Genomic DNA, 20,521 nt, shown 5'->3' with positions numbered 1-20,521 from the left:
ATATCTGTCTCTATCATGACCTAACCACAGAAGTAGCATCCCATCACATTTGCTATATTGTATTTAATAAAATCAAGTGCCAAGTTCTCCCATCACTCAAGGAAAGGAGATTATATAGGTAAGATCATAGGGCTATTCTAGGGTCTATTGGTCACACACTATTTAAAACTGAGTCATGATATTTCAGCTTTTTTTTAAACATTAAGAGCAGGTACTGTTTTATTAACTGACCAGATTACAAAAATACCATGGTAGATACCTTAGTCAATCTTTCTAATAAGCCTGTCAATCTGGTCTTCCCTATTGCCAGCATCTCCACCTTCTATAAAATGGGTGGACTTTTTCTTCATTCCACCTCTTGAATAAGACAATTTGAAGGGCTACTGGAAGTTATTTGCTTCTTTGAAGTGTTTTTCCAACCACGTAGATCTCATGAATTAGATCTTTCATGCAGAATATTTATCAAGAGATAGAGCAATGAAAGTGTTATCTGTCAAGGCAATTTGTTTCTTATTGATTTTGCCATATCCACACTTGTAGGTTCATTCACTGACTTCAGGTTTTGGTACCCCCATGCAATATATGGTTCCATGATCCTCAGCATGCTAATTGAAGCCTTGTTGAGCTTAACAAAGGTGCCATTGAAGATCTGGTGAAGGTGAAGAAGTTGTAACACTTACAAAACTTTGGGTTCACACCATTGATACCTCTGATCCTGATGACAAATGTCAATTTGGGTTCTGCAGGTACATAGAAGTTGCCAGCTTTTCTTGCCATCCTAGCCATTTGAATTTCCATTCTGATGGATGGAGCTAGAGAATATAATGCTAAGTGAAATAAGCCAAACCCAAAAAACCAAAGGCCAAATGTTTTCTCTGATAAGTGGATGCTGGTCCATAATGTGGGGTGGGGCAGGGAAGAATAAAGGAATTTTAGATTGTGCAGACGAGAGTGAGGGGAGAGGAATGTCAGTAGAATGAGATGGACATTATTACCCTATATACATGTATGATTAAACTACCATTGTGACTCTGCACCATGTTCAACCACAGGAAGAAGTTGTGCTCCATTCATGTACAATGTGTCAAAATGCATTCTACTGACATGTACAACAATTAGAGCAAATTAAAAAAAAAACAAATCTCCATTCTGTACATCAGCCTGTATTCCTTATAGTAATGATTGTGTTTTTCATAGATAAGCTTCCTCCTTGCCCTCTTTTTTGTATGTGTGTGGTGGTGAGGATTGAACCCAGGGCCTTGTGCATGTGAGGCAAGCACTCTACCAACAGAACTATATCCCTAGCCCTCTCCTTGACTTTCGAAGCATCTTTTTGGACAAACTTCTTTCTCAGGTGCTTTACCTTCATCTCTGTGAAATTCCTTCACTTTTCATTAAGGGTTTCTGGTACAGCAGGAACCTTCTTTTTGTTCTCTTTGGCACCCTCCATGGTTCCAGCTGTAAAAAGAGGATGACTTCACCTTTTGATATCTTTCTTCTTCCCCCATTTCCTTCCTTCCTTCCTTCCTTCCTTCCTTCCTTCCTTCCTTCCTCCCTTCCCTCCCCCTCCCTTTCTTTCTTTCTTGGTATCAGGGATTAAACCCATGGGTGCTTAACTCCTGAGACACATCTCCACCCTTTTTTTATATTTTGTTTTGAGACAGGGTCTCACTAAGCTGCTTAAGGCCTGCTAAGCTGCTGAGGCTGTCTTTGAACTTGTGATCCTCCTGCCTCAGCCTCCCAAGTCACTAGGATGGATTACAGGCATGTACTTCCATGCCCAGCCATACTATAATTTCTTTACTGAACTCCTTATATTTGGAATTTAGTTTCTATGCTTTTTGTCATTATAAATAAAACAGCAGTTATCACGTTATTAGTCAGATTTCTATCAATATAAAAATACCCAATATAATTAACTTATTACAAAGAGAAAAAATTTATTTTGGCTCATAGTTATGGAGGTTTCAGTCCATGATTGATCATCCCTGTTGATTTGGGCCTGTGGTGAGGCAGTACATCATGGTAGGCACACATGGTGGAGCAAAACTACTACCTCATGGCCAAGAGGCAAAAGAGAGAGAAGAAATAGCTAGGATACCACAATCCCCTTCAAGTATATGTCCTTCAATGACCTAAGGCCCAACTTCCTAAAATTTTCACCACCTTCCAATAAGACCACACTGAGGACCAAGTCTTTAACACATGGATCCTTGCGGGACATTCAAATCCAAACTGTATTAATCATCCTTGTAGTTATATCTTTTCATAGACCTTTAATTATACATCCTTTTCATAAATTATAGGAGATGGATTTTCTGGGTCAAAAAGTTCATGCATTTTAAAGGCAATTAATAGTGTAGTATATAAGGGGACAGGAGGCTTTTTAATGAACTAAACTGGGTTAGTATTTATAAACTGCTTGAATATTGCTGGCCACACTGGAAGGACACATTCACACATTAATTAAAATCAACAAAAATAAAACTGAGTTATTTTTATCCTCATATCAACCCTTTGGGGTATGTACTAACACTATTTGCATTTTATAGAGAGGAGGCTAGAGTAAAGAGAAAGGTAACTGAATTGAATACCAAAAGACCTGGGTCATGTTCCAGCCCCTCCATTCATCAAGCATATGACTACAAAATAACAATGAAAATAACTACAGTTATTTTTCCTGTCTAAGTTGACTATCTCTTCTTTCACCATTTACTTGAGCAAGTACTTAGAAACTGTAGACTGGTGATTCTTACCCTTGGCTGCACTGTGGAATCACTTGTGGAGCTTTAAAAAACTAGAATTGCCTGGATTCTGGCTTTGGAAATTCTGATGCAAATGTTCTGGGCTATGGCCTGGGCATCAGAATTTTTTAAAGCTCCTAGGTGAATCTAATGTGCAGCCAGAGTTGAGGTCCATTACTAGAGCTGCCTATACTTGCAAGAGATTGTTGAGGAAATAACATTCAGTTCTTGTTTTTCTGTTCATTTTACTGTCAGGAAGTGGCACACTAGGGTCAAGCTGGATCAACCTCAGTCTGAAACTTTATTCAACTCAGTCTGCAAAGTTAGTTTGGGAAGCCTGCTGTTTTGATCCCCAGTGTGGGTCCCTGGGCAGTGGGGCATGAGCATCAGCCATATTAGAAGGGGTTGCTTTCCAGTGGAGCCTGCTGCTATTTTTCTAGGAGGAAAAGCAGATCTTCACATCAGAGCTTCAGTATCCTGCTGCCTGTCAGTCACAGCTGCATGACTGAGGCTAAGGGACCAGACGCCTGGCTGCCCGCCACTGGAGCTGGGTAGCAGATTTGCTGAGGTGTCTTTGGGGCCAGGCCAGCCTTCCAGCTCACCATGAAGACTGGGAATAAATTTCTCTAAGCGGCCAAATGCAGTTCAAAATGAACATGATCAATCAATGAAATGAAAGTCTTGGTCAAGTTTCCCCAGCATGACAGAGAAGACCAGCTCCAGCTTCTGTCTTTATCCTGCATCTGGTAAATTGGGAGAAGTAAGTGTCTGCCATTTTGCTGAAATCAGACACTACCCAGTGATTATGGAGGAAAATGGTGGTGTAGAGAAGTTTTCAAAGAAAGACAATGAAGAAAATAGAAAACTCATACTTAAGGCAGGCCTATTATTGTACATCAGGCATTATGCTGGATACATCATAGGTGTAATATCATTGAGTATGACAAGTCCAAGAACTAGATGTGGTTAACTCCATTTCACAGATGAAGAAATTTAGCCTCTTGGCCTACAAAGCATGTGTTCTTGGCACATGGTTCTGCTTCTCAAATTGGGAAGGGAAACTTTTGATTGAAGCAGCTCATTTTTTTGTTAACTTCCTTGCTTTCTCTTAGAATTATTGCCATCATGGCCTGTCTTTGGCCCAATTTTGAAACATTGAAGATTGCTTTTCATGGTTCATCTTACCCACTGAATTAGTTTAGACAATGTTAACTGCTATAACAGACAAATCCCCACATCTTGGAGACCTAACACAACAGACATTTAGTTCTTGCTCACATAAAGTCCAACAGGCCATATAGGGATGAAGATTTTGCTCCATGTAATCATTTAGGGACTATTATGGTTTAGATGTGAAGTATCCCCCAAAAGCGCATGTGTGAGACAATGTAAGAAAATTTAGAGGTGAAATGATTGGGTTATGAAAGCCTTGATATAACCAGTGCATTAATCTCCTGATAGGTATTAATTGGGTGGTAACTGTAGGCAGGTAGGGTGTCATGTCCTGAGCCACTTTCTTTCACCACACTCTTCCACCATGATGTCCTGCCTTACCTCAGGCCCTGAGGAATGGAGTTGGACATCTATGGGCTGAGACCTCTGAAACCATGAGCCCCCAAATAAACTTTTCCTCCTCTAAAATTGTTCTTGTCAGGTCTTTTGGTTACAACGACACAAAAACTGACTAAAACAGGAGCCCAGGTTTCTTTCATCTAAGGTTCTGTCCTCCCCTAGGGTTTTGCATCTGCATTTTGTTATCCAATTGGGCCTCTGCATCTTCAAGGCAGGTGGGGAAAGGGAGTGTGGATGATCCTATAGGGAGTTCCACAGACTAGGTAAGGACACTTTTATCCACATCCCATTAACCAGAACTCAGTCATATCTCAATGCCTATTGCAAGGAAATCTGGGAAATTTATTTAGCTGTGTGCTAATAGAGACAAGGACAATGGATTTAGTGAAAAAAAATACAGAGAGAGTAGTCTTGTCTCCAATATGCCCCTGAGGTCCTGAGGTCTCTTCATTCCTGAGGCCTCACCTTCTTGACCACATCCACACCTTCTCCAGAAAGCTGTTTTGTGCTTCATTTAAGCTCTCCTCTGACAATGATCTCCTACCAAATTTCTACTCAATGTGCATAGGTCAGGATAGGAGAACTGAGCGTACTTGGCCATAGTATTGCTAGGAGTCTTTATAGGGTTACCTTATACCAAGGTGACAGCTTTCTGGAGGTGTGGGTATGGTCAAAAAGGTGAGGCCTCAGGAATGAAGAGATCTCAAGGCCTCAGGGGCATATTGTGGACAAGACTAATACACACACACACACACACACACACACACACACACATATATATATATATATATATATACATATATTTTTTCACTAAAAGCCATTGTCCTTGTCTCCATTAGCACATAGCTAAATATACTTTCCAGCCTGCCTTGCAACATCATACCCTACAGGGATTGAAGGCATTTGGAAAGACCAGGGACTGCTTTGCTCCATCCCACTGGGCCAGCCAACTGAGTTCAAGTTGACTGCTTCAGGTTTGTTGGAAGCTTTCTTGTCTCTAAGTATGGCTACCATTCATCCCAGAAAGAAGAGCTCAAGACACATGTGTACTACTGCTTCTTTGCTTCACACTTTCCTACCTACCACAAACTTATAGATATCTAAGTTTGTGGGCCTCTCAAAGATATCTGGCTCACCTTCTGCCAGCTCTTCAGAGCAGTGAGTCAGTAATGGAGAGGTTGCTGACCTGTGGCTTAACTGTTCATTTGACTAATGCTGATGAATGTCAGCATGTCAGACTCTGAAAACCCTGACTGTTTTGCCTTCAGAGTTTCTTCCTCTGTGTGTGTGTGTGTGTGTGTGTGTGTGTATGTGTGTGTGTGTGTGTGGTTTTGTTTTTTGCCAGCTCTGCTAGCTTCAGACCCCAGGGAGAAGTTGAGTTTTATAGTGACGGACGGCAGGGATTTTTCACACCTGCCAATTCTGCTAATGAGTCTGCTAACCCCCTTCTTGATTATTGGTGGGATAAAAGTAAATGAAATGTGCAATATGGTTTAAATGTAGTCATTTGTGATAATATAAATGGATCTTTTAGAAGATATTGGAATTCTCATTGGGTGAAAATTTGTTTCTCAGCACTTACCCAGCACCATGAGGAAAACAGCAGGCAGCTTCCTTTGCCTTCACTGGATGCCAGGCTTATGCCTTTGGTTGGTGCATATTGGGTTCTGACCTCTCTCTCCATGTGAATAAGGCATGTGACCCTCTCAGGATGACCAGGCCTTCCTTGAGCTCCTGAAGACTGTAGACTTTGGTGTCTGTTGAGGCCTCTGCCCACTGTAGGTTAACAATGTCCCATTGAGGTACGTTTGTGGTAGAACCTCTGGCTTTTAACCTAAGCATCATACCCTACAGGGATTGAAGGCAGCTTGAAAAGACCAGGGACTGCTTTGCTCCATCCCACTGTGCCAGCCAACTGAGTTCAAGTTGACTGCTTCAGGTTTGTTGGAAGCTTTCTTGTCTCTAAGTATGGCTACCATTCATCTCATAAAGGAGAGCTCAGGGCACATGTGTACTATTGCTTCTTTGCTGTGCATTTTCCTACCTATCACAAATTCATAGGAATTTGCCAGAGTTCCTTCTTCCCGCCTGCCTGGGCCTAATCCCCTTGAAAGAGGGAGGAATGGATGTTTGGAACTCCATTAAGGGGTTTGCTGCCAAGCTGTGGGGGAAGTGGTGAAGTTGGAGGATGGAAAGTAGAGATGGGGATTATTCTTTAGAGACAAACTGTTCAAAGCTTAGTTAAGTACTAACCCCCTACAATAGATGCAGCTACAGAGCAATGCCATGGTTTGTTTTGGGTAAATAAACAAGGCATATAAGTAGCAGAAATAACCAAGACCAACAACCCAAGGACAGTTTTTTCTTTTTAAAAAAAAAACGTAATATTCTGTATGCACTCATGGCCTCACTTTGCACAATAACACAATTAATGCTGGGGGTTTATCTAACCACATAAGTGTGTTAATTTATGTGGTAGCTAGCTTTCCTGCCCAGCTTACCTTCTGTTTTTACACTCTCCTTCTTTGAATTGCTTCATTCTGTTCAAACAAAAAATGTGAAAAGAAGAAAAGGATAGAGGAAAAAGCAGAACTGAGATGATTTTAATTTTTTGCTGATGATAATACTCATGTATTGAGGCTGAATGATGACTCCCTTTGGGGATACGTGGCCAATGATGAATGGGAGCAGCAGTGCTAAACTGATATCTTCTGGATGAAAGTCTGTTGCCAAGGTATTAGGAAGACCCAGAGGGTTTCTGACCCTCTTCTCTTTAACCTTGCAATGCTAAGGGCAGAGAAGCATCTCACTACACACAGGGGCTCTTGAATAATACTGGTATGTTGATTTCCATAAGGTTTAGTGCATGGTTGGTTCTCCAATTCAGTCTTTCCTTGACTTGGTTCGCATACCCCAAATCCAGCCTTCAGAAGATGACTCTACTCACATACCAGTGAAACAATATCACATTATGGAATGAAAAACAGACCAAGATTTAAGTCTTAGTTTTTATCCCTTATTAGCTATATGATCTTGGTATAGCAAGACTATGCTTTCCAAAGTGGCTGTAACAATATCTTTCATCCTACATATTCTTCTAAACCCTTGCCTGCCCCCATCAGAAGGCAGAGTCTAGTTCTCCCCTTCTTGGATCAGGGATTATTTTCATAAACAGAATATGGAGGAGGTGATATGGTATGACTTAAGAGGTTAGCTTATAAAGAGATTATGCAACTTCTGCTTGGTTCTTTTCAGATACTCACTCATAGAACCCAGATCCATGTTGCGAGAAAGCCCAAAGAGCCTGGGTGGCCTAAGTGGAGAGGAACCAAGGCTATTGGCCTACAAACCTGACAGAGCTCCCAGTTAATAGCTGGCACCAGCTTACTATCCATGTGGGAGAACCATCTTTTTTAAGCCTCTAAGTTTTGCTTATTTTATGGTAACAGGTAATCACAACATTTAGGATCAAAAAGTCCTCCCACATTTTAGAATATACTCTATAGATATAAATCACCAGTATATAAGTAAATCTATAAGTGTGTCTTTGTTGTAGGGAAACCCTAAACCTTGAAGCAATCACAATACTTGTCACTAGAGAAATCGTTGCATAAATTGTATACACCAATCCACACCACAGACTGTGAAGTTATTATAGAGTCAATTAGATCTATATTGATTACCTTAGGAAGATCTCTGTGATATATTTTTTAAGGTAGAAAAAACAGTTGCAGAGTAATTTATAATATCCAATTTGTGTAAAAATGAACAGTAATTAACTCTACACATGTGTATTTCTGTTTATAGGTGTTTGGAGAATTGTGTAGAAAGATACACATCATGCTGGTAACACTGGATAATTTAGTAATATTGGAGAAAAACAGGCAAGGCTCCTGGTCATAGTGTGTGATATTAAAGAAGGTCTTGGGCCAAGAATGGTGGTGCTCACCTGTAATCCCAGTGGCTGAGGAGGCTGAGGCAGAGGGGTTACAAGTTCAAAGCCAGCCTAAGCAACTTAGTGAGACCCTCACCTACTTAGTGAGACCCTGTTTCAAACTAAACAACAAAAAGAGTTGGAGATGTGGTTTAGTGGTTGAGCATCCTTGAATTCAATCCCTGGTACTGAAAAAAAAAAAAACCCCAACAACCCCCCAAAACAACAACAACAACAAAAAAACAAAGCAAAATAAAAGAAGATAGTCTTATTAATATATATTTTTGGATTGTTTCACTTGGTAGAGTGATCATGTCTTGTCTTTGAAACAAAAGAAATACAATAAAGGAAATAACATTTTCCTATTAAATTTAATAAGGACACGGAACCTACAGTGAGACAGATGTAGACTTGAATCCTGATCTATCACATACTAAGTGATGTTAATTAAGCAAGCTACCTGGCTTTCCTGGGATTTTGTTTCCACACCTATAAAAAAGAATATTTGAGCAAAACCCAATATTATACATAATTTCTATAATGGGTGTCATTGGAAGAAATTGATGTGATTATTTCTATTGTTACCCTAATATTGGTCCTTGTTTTATAAATTTATTTTATCCATATTCTGTGTAGTCAATCTGGTCATAGGAAATAATTAAATGTGTCTACATTTTAATAAGACCTTTGATTTTCATTCATTTGTGATACTAAACTATAAAAGGAAATTAGCACAAATGTACTAAATGAAGTTTGAATACAAAAAAGGAAGCATAACAATGCCTACCTTGCAGAATGATTGTGAGGATTAAATAAGAACCTCATTTTGCATGCATAATCCCAATATAAGCCTTACCTTCCCCATGTCCAGTCTTGGTTGACATCCTGTCTAAAGAAATACAGTCAACAGATAAAAAACAAATGAGTACTTCAGGCTTCCTTATATTCATTCATTGTCTTTCTCTTTCTCTTTCTGTCTCTGTCTCTCTCTCTCTCTCTCTCTGTCTCTCTCTCTCTCTCTCTCTCTCTCTCTCTCTCTCTCTCTCCTTCTTCTCCCTCTTCTTCTTGCTCTCTCATTCCCCATCTTCAAAAGGGAGTTGGGGGGAAAATGAAGTGTTACAAAATTTTGTCAAAATCCTTTCTCGTACCATTTCCCTTCTCAGTAACTTCCACATAGATGATGGTGATGATAATAATAACAATGATGATGGTTCACTGAACCTTGAATATGTGTCCTAAATTTTCTGTGTTTTACACGTATGTCACATTTCAATGTCAAAAATAAGCAGAGTTCTAGGATTGCTACCCAGGTAGTCTGGCTACAAAACCAGCCTTCTTAACCATACCTTTGAAACCTAGGAAAACCTCAATAAACCCTCTAGACTTTTTTGCTTCATTTGCTCTTAGTTAACCTCCATTCACATTTCCCCCTGCCTCATCCCATAAATATTCATAAACCTTATTCACTGGGAGGTGTTTTTGAGACCTACTTTCCCATCTCCATGCACTTGGCCACCTTGTGGATTAATTCTCTTTTTTTGGTAAAACTCCTTTCAGTGATTGTCATACTGCACAATGGGCAAAACAAACCTGGTTTAGTAGCACTGTCTCTTGCTTGCACCCCTAAATTCACTCTTTCTCTATCTCTCAGATTCTCAATACCTCAAAATTTCCCCTCACTTTTCTTCCATTCAGCTTTTCCTTGCCTCAAACTATGCTGACTTCGTTCAAGTTTGGATGTGGTACCTGCTCATGGACCACATGGGGCTTACTCTGGTAAGACTTAGAAGTTCTGGAGACTTCTTGCTCTTGCTTTTCCCTTACTCCCCTAGTAAAAGTATAGAGAGTTTTCAATATGGTCCTTCTCTACTTGGGACTCTTTTCTGTGAAATATTATTGCAGACAAGTTAGTGAATAAAAGTTTAGATCTCATGCTATTGTACTTTGAAATATGGTCACACGTTCCTCTCTTCTCTGTATTCACAGTCTTGTAATGTTTGTAGATCTAGTTTGGCCATGCAACTTGATTTAAGTCAATGGTACAATGGTGATTGTGATGTAAGAAGAGACTTGAAAAATCCCTGCTTAATGCAGCTTGTGCTCTTGGACCCCTCCACTGTATGAAGTCTGGGCTAGTATGCTGGAGGATGAGAGACCATGTGGAAGAGAACCAAAGTGCCTCAGCTGTCAGCCAGCCTCTAGTCGAACTGGCAGCCACTGATGCTGCTCAAGCCAGCCCAGTAATCAGCTGAGCCTGATGCAGATTAGAAAAACTACAGTTGAATATATTCAAATTGCCAGCCCACCAAATCATGTACTGAATAGTTGCTGATCTGTAGTTAACTTTGTGTAAAGCATTCAGGGCATAAGAGATGCTTGATAGATGAGAGTTTTCTTCTTCTCTTTTCCCTTGCCTCCATAATCATCCTATCCCTAAAGCAATAAAGGTAAATCCCACCAGATCAAGTTACAAACTAAACCATGAACTGTGATTTTTTTATTCACATGGATATTGTCTCCATGGCCAGGACAAGTCATGCTTTGACTGACTTGTTCATTCCATTGGTGGCAGAGCCAGAAAAAAATGGCCATAATATTTCTAATCTCACATCATCTTCCAGAACCTTGCCACAGCTCCATCAAGATTTGGAGTCTGTGTTGCTTTGCCTTGAACATTGGTTGGGCTCTTGTTGCAACTTTACATAATAGAACACAGTATTAGTTGTGACTAATATGTGACTTCAGAGGCTAGATCATAAAAGGAAATGCATCTTCTGCCTGATGTGTGTTTGTCCTCTCTCTCTCTGCTCCCCCTTCCTGACTCAGGACAAGTTCTTTTGGAGCCCTGAGCTGCCATTGTAAGAAATATGGCCACACTGTGGCTTCCAAGTTGGAGAAGTCACATGGAGTGACCACACAGAGATAGAGAGGCATGAGGAGCCCAAGTTGTTCAGCTGCCAGCTGTTTGCATATTTCCACTAGATATATGACTGCATAAGGTGGCCAGATGACCTTAGCCTCAACCCCTCTCTTACTGAAACCTCATGAGTAACTAGAAAACCATTGCTTATGGAGCAGCATGCACCTTTTCTACCACAGTATCTGACATAGTTTCCATGCAGTGTGCAGTTACATTTCTTACATATACAACCTACAATCGAGAGCACAAAGCTGGTGCTGGCTAAGGGGACCCTCAACATGACAGCCAGTCAACAGTGGACAACAGAAGTATAGTCAGAACTCACAGAGACAGAAAATTAGTAAGGAAATGTTGAATTAGTAAAAATCTGAAATATGACTTTTTTTGTTAATTTTTAAATGTGATTTTTCCATCTTTCAGATGGTCACAGCAAAGAAGACAAGTAGCCCTGTGACTGGTGTCCTAAGGGCATTTGATGTTAAATAATAATAGCTGGTTCTGAGTGCCTGCTATGTACTAACAACTATACTGAGTATTTAATCATCACACCACCATATGGGAGGTACTATTGTTGCCCATTTTTATGAACATGACAAAGATCATGCAAGGAATAAATGGCAGAATTGAAATTTGAAGCTGGCAGACTGCCTCTATAGACCATAATTTTAATCACCTAACTATACTGTTTCTTGATAATTGTTATTCAATGTTTCTAAATGAATTTTTAGGAAAAATAACATTTTAAGTAAGTGGTTTATAAGTAAATGTGGAGACTATAATAGGGATTCTGGTTTAAAATATTCAAAGGAGGAATTTTCTCAAAAGAAGTTTCTACCTTCAGAGAAGTTACTAGGGAAAAATTTAATCCCATTCACAAATTGTGAAATTGAGAATTCTTCCTATGTTCATATATGAATACACCACCAGTGAAACTCCACATCATGTACAACCACAAGAATGGGATCCTAATTAGAATAAGTTATACTCCATGTATGTATAATATGTCAAAATACACTCTACTGTCATGTATATCTAAAGAGAACAAATAAATAAAAAGGAATTCTGAACCAAATACTCTATAATATAACTAGATGCTGGATTTATGTTTTATCTACTTTTTTAAGGATGAGGAAAACCTCATGCACCTATTATTTCCCACAGATATATGTAATTATTGTTTTCCAATCAAAAATAAAATAAAACTTTTATAAACTCCTCAATAAAAATTTTAGAAAAAGCATATAAATAGTAAAGCAATGGTAATAATGTAAAGTTTGTTAGATACATGGATCAAGTAACAAAAGTTGGGTTCAAGCCTGCATATATGCCATAGGAGGATTTCCCTCTAAAATAATTCCAGAGTCTTCTTGTTTCCACTCAGCCCTCTACAATCCATCCTCCAACCTTCAGCCAGAGTGACCTTCAAAGGTAGAAATCAGATACTGTGTGTCTTTAGTCTAAAAACTTCTAGTGGATTCTTATTGCACTTGACTCACCTCTCTGTCTTCCCCTATAACCATGTTTCTTCCTCTCTTACTGGACTCAGCCACACAGTCCTTTTCTGTTTCTTGAAAACAAACCTTAGAGATTATTTATTTATTTATTCTAATTAGGTATATATGACAGCAGAATGCATGTTGATTCATTGTACACAATTGCAGCATAACTTTTCATTTCTTTTTTTTTTGATTCATTCAAATATTTATTGAGCAGCTAAGGAGATACAAAGGTGATTAAAACATGGTCCAAGAGAAGATGAGGCATATGCACAAGAGAGAGCAATATATAAGGTTCAACTGAATTCACAGCAGTCAAAAGTGCTTTAGGAAATCAAGAGAGATTGCTTCCAGCCTGCAAGTGGGTGTGGGTGGCAAATCAGGAAAGGGGATTGAGATTAAAATAGAAGACTTCAGCCTGGATTGTTGATGATACTCAGTATGGACTATATTTGTCTCTCCTTTTCCTTTCTCCCCATCTTTGGGCTTAATTTACCAGTAGTGCCCAGGGCTGTTCAATGTGCTTTTTCTATACTTGCATTTTTGCTTTAATGTCTTCTACAGAACTAGGTCCTTTTGGTGTTTTAGGAGTTTTTTCCTGTTTTTTTGAAGGATTCTTGACCTTTTGATCTTGGTGTTGTTGGTTTTGAGTCTTTTCCATTCTGGTTCGATTTTTGTGCATTTTTGGCTGGAGTATCTCGAATAGATTTCTTCACTGGAGCTTTTTGTTCAGTTTCCTCATCATCAAAATCATCATCATCATCATCTTCATCATCATCATCATCATCATCATCATCATCTTCATCATCGACATCTTCATCAGCAGCAAGATTTACTTTTTTCTGGGGAACCTTGCTACCACCTCCAGGGGCAGATCGCTTTCCAGATACACTTAAGAGTTTCACATCCTCCTCCTCTTCATCTTCTGACTCTGCATCTTCCTCCACAGCTACTAAGTGCTGGCCACTAATATGCACAGGCCCTGAACCGCACTTCAACCTTAAGACCACAGGTGGTGTGATTTCAAAGCCCCCAAGGGAAACCGTTGGCTGTACTGACATTTTCAATGTTGCCAGTGTTACTTTAATTGGACTGCCTTCATAATTCATTGCCTCTGCTTCAACAATGTGTAATTCATCCTTTGCACCAGCCCCGAAACTGACCGTTCTTAATGATAACTGGTGCTCATTTTCATCATTATCCACCTTAAAGTGATAATCTTTGTCAGCTTTTAGCTCACAACCGAAAAGGTAGTTCTGGGGCCTCAGGGGGCTCATGTCCATATCCATCGAATCTTCCATGGGGTGGTAGCACGCACTTAGGTGGGAGAGAAGGCAGACGGAAAATGGGTGGCTGCTCTAACGAGACACGCAGGATGGAATCACGCCAGCATAACTTTTCATTTCTCTGTTGTACACTATGTAGAGTTGCACCATATGTTCAGTCATTCATGTACCTAGGGTAATGATGTCCATCTCATTCCACATCTTTCCTTCCCCCATGCCACCTCCCTTCCCCTCCCTCCCCTTTGCCCAATCACAGTTCCTCCGTTTTTCCCATGCCCTCCCCACCATTATGAATCAGCATCCACTTATCAGAAGAATATTTGGCCTCTGTTTTTTTTTTGGGGGGGGGGATTGGCTTACTTCGCTTAGCATGATATTCTCCAACTTCATCCATTTACCTGCAAATGCCATAATTTTATTCTCTTTTAATGCTGAGTAATATTCCATTGTGTACATATACCACAGTTTGTTTATCCATTCATCTATTGAAAGGTTGAAAGAGATTGGGAGTGGAAATATTAAGTTTTCTTGAGCTCTAAGCTAAGAATTTCACAGTGTCACTTCTGTTGCATTCCATTGGTCAAATAAGTCACAAGACCAGCCCAGCTTCAAGGGGTGCAGAAATGGACTCCACCTCTTCATGAAAGGAGCTGCAAAGTCTCAGTGGCCATTATTGCATTTTACATACCCTTATTGGATTGTAACTTCATGGAAAGAGGGTCTTGGCTGGTGTTTGGAAACGACTGCTCCAAAGCCAAAGACTGTGCTACATTATGGTCAACCCCATATTCAGTCCTCACTTTGGTTTAAGTTATTCAAGATGTGGCAATTCTGCCTTTTACATTAACCAACTCTGGAATGCAACCACCAACTGAGAAACTGTCGCTTTTGAGAAAAATTACCCAAGTTGGAATGGCGGGAGGGGAGGGGGTAATATGAGAAACTTCAAATTAAAGAGTGAGGCCGAAAATCTGTCAAGTTCTGTAAGATAAAAATCTTCTCGAAAGGGCACATCTGCCAAGACTGCATTTTCACAGGCAGTCTTGACTGGAAACGAGGTCAGCATGAAGCTAGTGTCCTCCCTCCCAGCCAGGCCTGGGGAGAGAACAGAGGGATTTTGATGAGAACTAAATTGGATTCCAAAAAGATGGAGCTCTGTATCCTATCTTAAAAAAATTTCTCTTAAGTTGATAAGAGATGTTGGCAAGGGCAACCTCATCCCTACTGTGGGCTTGGAATAAGACTACGTGGAGTGTTTCCTTTTCTCTTACCTGAACTGTTTCAAAGGACATTCCATTGAAATGTGTTCCATGTTTTAGAAGTAAAGTCATTAAATTAGCCAGTCCATCCTTCTGTACTTAGAGCTGACCTGCTATCTTTGCAGTGTTGTGCTGAATATCTTGAGGATACCAAAAAGTGGGAGGTTCTGCCTCAGAGAACTTACGAGGGACACTCAGTCCATGAAGACACTCACAATGAATGCTGCCTGATGGCAGTGCTCCCTGCAGCTGCAGCCATGAATCTTTCCTTAAGGGAGGATTTGGGGGGTGCAGTTCCATGTCTATCACAACTATCCTTTATTGAGCAAGTCAAAATGTCCAGATATTCTGCTCAGTGGTTATGTTGCCACACAATGGAATCTTAACAACAACCCCCTTTTGACTATGTTACTTTTAGAGTCACTGTTTTCTCAATGGAAACTGAATCCCAAAGTGATAGGACTTTAATTGGTGGCCATATCAGGATTTCAACTCATGTTTGTTTCTCTAACTCCAAGCTAGAACTCTATCCTGGCCTTGCAGTACATTATTAATAAAAACAGTCAGTAGCATTAATTGTGTTCTTATCACATGCCAGGCCTTCTATGCATTATTTTATTTGATCCCCACCATAACCCTAGGCTATAGCTACAGTTATTATTTCCATTTCATATATGGGGACACTGAGGCATGGGGAGGTTAAGTTGTTGCCCAATGTCACAAAGCAGGTCAGAGTGGCCCTGGATTTCCTTATAATTTCAGTACTGATGGCAACCCTCCTGTACCTCATTATTCTGGGTGCCTACTTGAGTCAGTAGTAGGAGAGCTGCCATTATCCCACCCACCCATGAGTATATCTACGATGCATTCAAATGGGAACCATGCCTGTAAAAAAATCTTCCCACTGACCCTGACCCCATTCATAGTGGGCCTGTCATGAATTCCATTCCTCATGCTAGCCTAATCCTCTCCCTGCTGGAATTCTGACAAGTCTTCTATTTTGCGCTTTCATTATAGAAGAACCAAGGACGGCTCTGCAGAAACCCCTTCCTTCCCCCTTTGTCCTTCCTGATCTCCCCTCTGCAGTGGGCTGCGGGGCCCAGGGCATGCAGCCAAGGAAGGGGCCTTCCTTAGAAGCTCTTGAGAAAAGAGATCCTGAGCAGCTGACAGAGAGGAATGTGCCCTGAATCCAGCAGCCTCCTGTCGGCTTTATTTCAGACAAATTAAAGCTGACTGCACAAGGGGGCCAAAGAGGCCCCACCCTTCACACTTTCTTGGACATAACACCCAGCTTCCATCTGAGAAGGTTCCAGCTGGAGAGGCTCCAGAAATTACTGCAACCAACACTCTTGTTTTACACTGGATAAGGCTGAATGAAGCTCAGACAGGTGAGTGGCTGGTATAAGGTCATATTGTCCTTTAGTGACAAAGCCAGGTCTAGAGTACCTTTACCCAAGTCACTGTTCTTTCCAACCACTGTGCAGCAGGGTCTCCAGCCTTCAGTCCTCTGGGGACTGAATTTTTGCCATATCTGCACACCATCTGTGCCATTAATTACATAAGATTTTCTTGAAATTGACTAATGTCTTAGACAAAATTTATTGAAGAGGGAAGCTTCACAAATCACTAGTTTTCCCGATTTTACAGTTTTTCTAAAAAACATATAAGTTGAAAATCATATTTTTTGCATTCCACTGGCAATATACCTTCCACCTTTTTGGAAATAGGGCCTTAAGGATAACCATGATGTGGTAGAAGGAGCTCTGAATTCAAGTTTCTCCTGTGCTGCTTGCTAGCTGCAATGTCATGGGCAAGCTCTATGACCTTTCTGAGCATCAATTTTCTCAGCTGTGAAATTGAGTGAATACTAACTCTCACATTCCTTATGGGGTTTCCATGAGAACCCAACATAGTAATATACTGGAAGGAGCTTTGTTCATTCACACAAGCTAAACCAATGGGAATTTTCTTTACTACTCCTCTTATGATCTTTATTATTTTCCCATTCACTGTAGAAATATTTCTTCAGTTGCTCATCTTTTAAGAGACATGGAGGTCTTCTGGTGTTGGCTCCACCTTTTTCCTGACAGAGTGTCTCTGAGCAAATCCCTTATTTCCATATGCTTATCTGTCCTCTGGGATCTCTACTCCTCTGTGTACTCAAAGACATCCTGACGCAGGCAATGAGTGAAGGGTTAGTTTCATATGTAGCTTGGTGAGCAGAACTTCCTAAACACAGTGTAAATCTCCAAAGCCAGAGAGAAAAATCTCCTTGAAATGGTTCAACTGGTATATCCAGCTTTGGTAGGTTCTGGTCAGAGAAGGGAGAATACTGACCTATACTAAAGAAATCTGATCTGAATTTGTTTGTAAAGTGAAAGAAGGAGACCCTGCTCAGTGCTTCAGAGTCAAGGAAACAGCCAACAGATAGCATTATCGATTTGTAGACTTTGCTTACTGAACCAGGTATAAATTTTATCAGAGACAAATCATTTTCTAGTTTTTTTTTCTTATCCAGTCTCTGCATTTAAAATTCTCAAGGAAAGGATTTGTGTGTGTGTGTGTGTGTGTGTTTTACCATTCATAGCATTTATGAGCCATGTACTACTCTAGAGTTTTCCAACTATTAACCCATTTAAACCTCTCACCAACCTAAGAAGCAGATACTAGTAGTAACATCGTCTTATTGATGAGGAAATACACAGAGAAGTTAAGTGGTTTGCCAAAGGTTACACAATTAGTGCTGGGCAGATCTGGGATTTGAGTGTAAATAATCTGTCTCCAGAATCACTGTTCTTAACAATTATACTATGTTATGAAATGTAAACATATTCAACATCCATCTTCCACCATCTTTCTTTTTCTTCTTTATTTGGGGGGTTATGAGGGATTGAGCTCAGGGCCATTGGGACACTGAGCCACATCTCCAGCCCTATTTTGTATTTTATTTAGAAGGGTCTCACTGAGTTGCTTAGCACCTTGCCATTGTTGAGGCTGGCTTTGAACTCCCAATCCTCCTGCCTCAGCATCCCAGAGCTGCTGGGATTGTAGGCATGCTTCCACCATCTTTCAAGGCACAATTTTGAAGGTTCCAGTCACTTAAGGCCTCCTCTGAGTACATGTAGGGAAACCTTTTAACTCCAATTTACCTTTTCCTTATCTTTCTAAAGTCACATGCTACTTTCTTTCTTGCATCAGAATGATGTTTAAGTGTCTTATTTTCCTCAGTGTGTGTGTGTGTGTGTGTGTGTGTGTGTGTGTGTGTGTTCCTTAATAATCATCAGTATACATCACCAAATATTTATGGTTCTCCACTTTCAGACATATGGCAGACTTGGATTTCCTAGAACCCTTGTGGTGGGGTCATTGTGAGTTGTTCTGGTCAATTATTTGTGAGTAGAATATATATGAGTTACTTTGAAGACTAATTGAATTGTCTGTGAAAAACCTCTAGAATTCTTTGCTCTGGCACAGTCACAGGCAGTATTTAAGACAGTGGCTGCTCCATCTGCCTGGGTCCCTGAGAGACCATAATGGGCAACACTCATAATGGGCATGTACTATAAACAAGATATAAATTTTTTTGTTGTTCTAAGACATTTGAGTTGTTGAGATATTGGGGCTATTTGTTTCTACAGCAAAACCTAACCTATACTGACTAATGTAGTCTTGTTGAGCCCTAGTTTTAGTTATCAGTGTGAAATACAAAAGATGAGCAACATCTTAAGAACTATAAAGCTTAGGGCTGGGGTTGTAGCTCACTGGTAGAGCACTAGCCTAGCATGTGTGAGGCCCTGGGTTCAATCCTCAGCACCACATAAAGAAAAATAAATAAAATAAAGTTATTTTGTCCATCTACAAATACAAAAAATATTTTTAAAATTAAAAAAAAAGAACTGTTAAGTTTGAATTTTGGAAGGGAAAACTTTTTATTAGGTATGGAGATGAACTCAAAATGCATATGTGAAATGCATCCAGATTGAAAAGGAAAAAAATGTCTGTATTTACAGGAGATATAATTATCTACATGGAAAATCCAAAAGAATCTGCAAGGAAGCTGCTTGAAATAATGTCAGTTTAGCAATTTTCAGAACTCAAGATAAATATACAAAAATTGATTGTATTTTATTTATTAGTGATAAAAGATTGGAATTCAAATTTTATACATAGTAATATTTACAGTGGTACTCTCAGATGTGAGACATTTAAATTCTAACAAGATATGTGCAGGATCTTTATGCTAAAAGCTACAACACACTGAAGAAGCAATGGGGAGATGTACATATTTATTCACCAGAAAATTCAATATTTTTAGGTGTCAATTCTCTACAAATTGATCTATAGATTCAACATAATCTTAATAAAAACCCCAGCAGGATTTTTTGGAGGTAGACATTGATCAGTTGATTCTAAGCTTTATATTTACATAGCAAATGAACTAGAATAGATAAAACAACTTTGAAAAAGAGCAAAATTAGAGAACTGACCCTATTTGATATAAAGATTTACTTTAAAGCCACATTAGTTAAAACAGTGTGGTATTCATGAAAGACTGGAAATATAGATCAATGAAATAGAATAGGGGTTCCAGAAGTTAACCCACTCAAACATAATCAATTGATTTTCATCAGTGTTGCAAAAGGCAATTCAATGGGGGGAAAGGGATAGTCTTTTCAATAAATGATGCTGAAACAATTTGACATCCATTTGCAAAAGATAAACTTTGACACACATTCACATCTTATACAAAAATTAACTCAAAATGGATTATAGTAATCATAAAACATAAAGCTACAAAGCTTCCAGGAAAAAAAAAACAGGAGTATATCTTTGTGACCCAATGAGTTAGACATGATACAAAAGTATGATCCATAAAGAAAAAAGCTGATAAATTGTACTTTACTAAAATTAAAAGTTTATGCTCTTCAAAAGATACTGTGAGATGAATGAAAAGACAAGCCATAGACTGGGATAAAATATTTGCAAATTACACTTCTTACAAAGAGCTAGTGTCCAGACAAAAGAACTCTCCAAATTTAGCAATAAGAAAATAAACCCTCCATTAAAAAAAATGGGCAAAAAGATTTTAACAGATATATCATCAAAGAAGATAAATGGATGATAAATAAGCCCATGAAAAGGTGCTCACCATCATTAGTCATTAGGGAAATGAAAGTTAAAATCACAATGAGATAGCACTTCATTCTTATTATTACAGTATCTATTTTTTGTTTTGTTTTTTTTTTTTTTATTGGTCGTTCATAACATTACATAGTTCTTAATACATCATATTACACGGTTTGATTCAAG

The 20,521-nt window shown here is 39.4% G+C and overlaps 2 pseudogenes; both read right to left on the bottom strand.

Annotated features, from left to right (window-relative positions):
* Positions 1-260: 260 nt before the first annotated feature.
* LOC113188446 (large ribosomal subunit protein uL30-like) lies at positions 261-1,450 on the bottom strand (annotated as a pseudogene).
* An 11,530-nt stretch (positions 1,451-12,980) lies between these two features.
* LOC144250784 (nucleophosmin pseudogene) lies at positions 12,981-14,018 on the bottom strand (annotated as a pseudogene).
* Positions 14,019-20,521: the final 6,503 nt, after the last annotated feature.

Source organism: Urocitellus parryii, chromosome X (genome assembly GCF_045843805.1).
Source record: "Urocitellus parryii isolate mUroPar1 chromosome X, mUroPar1.hap1, whole genome shotgun sequence".
Classification (NCBI taxonomy): domain Eukaryota; kingdom Metazoa; phylum Chordata; class Mammalia; order Rodentia; family Sciuridae; genus Urocitellus; species Urocitellus parryii.
This window is presented reverse-complemented; position numbering and strand designations above follow the sequence as displayed.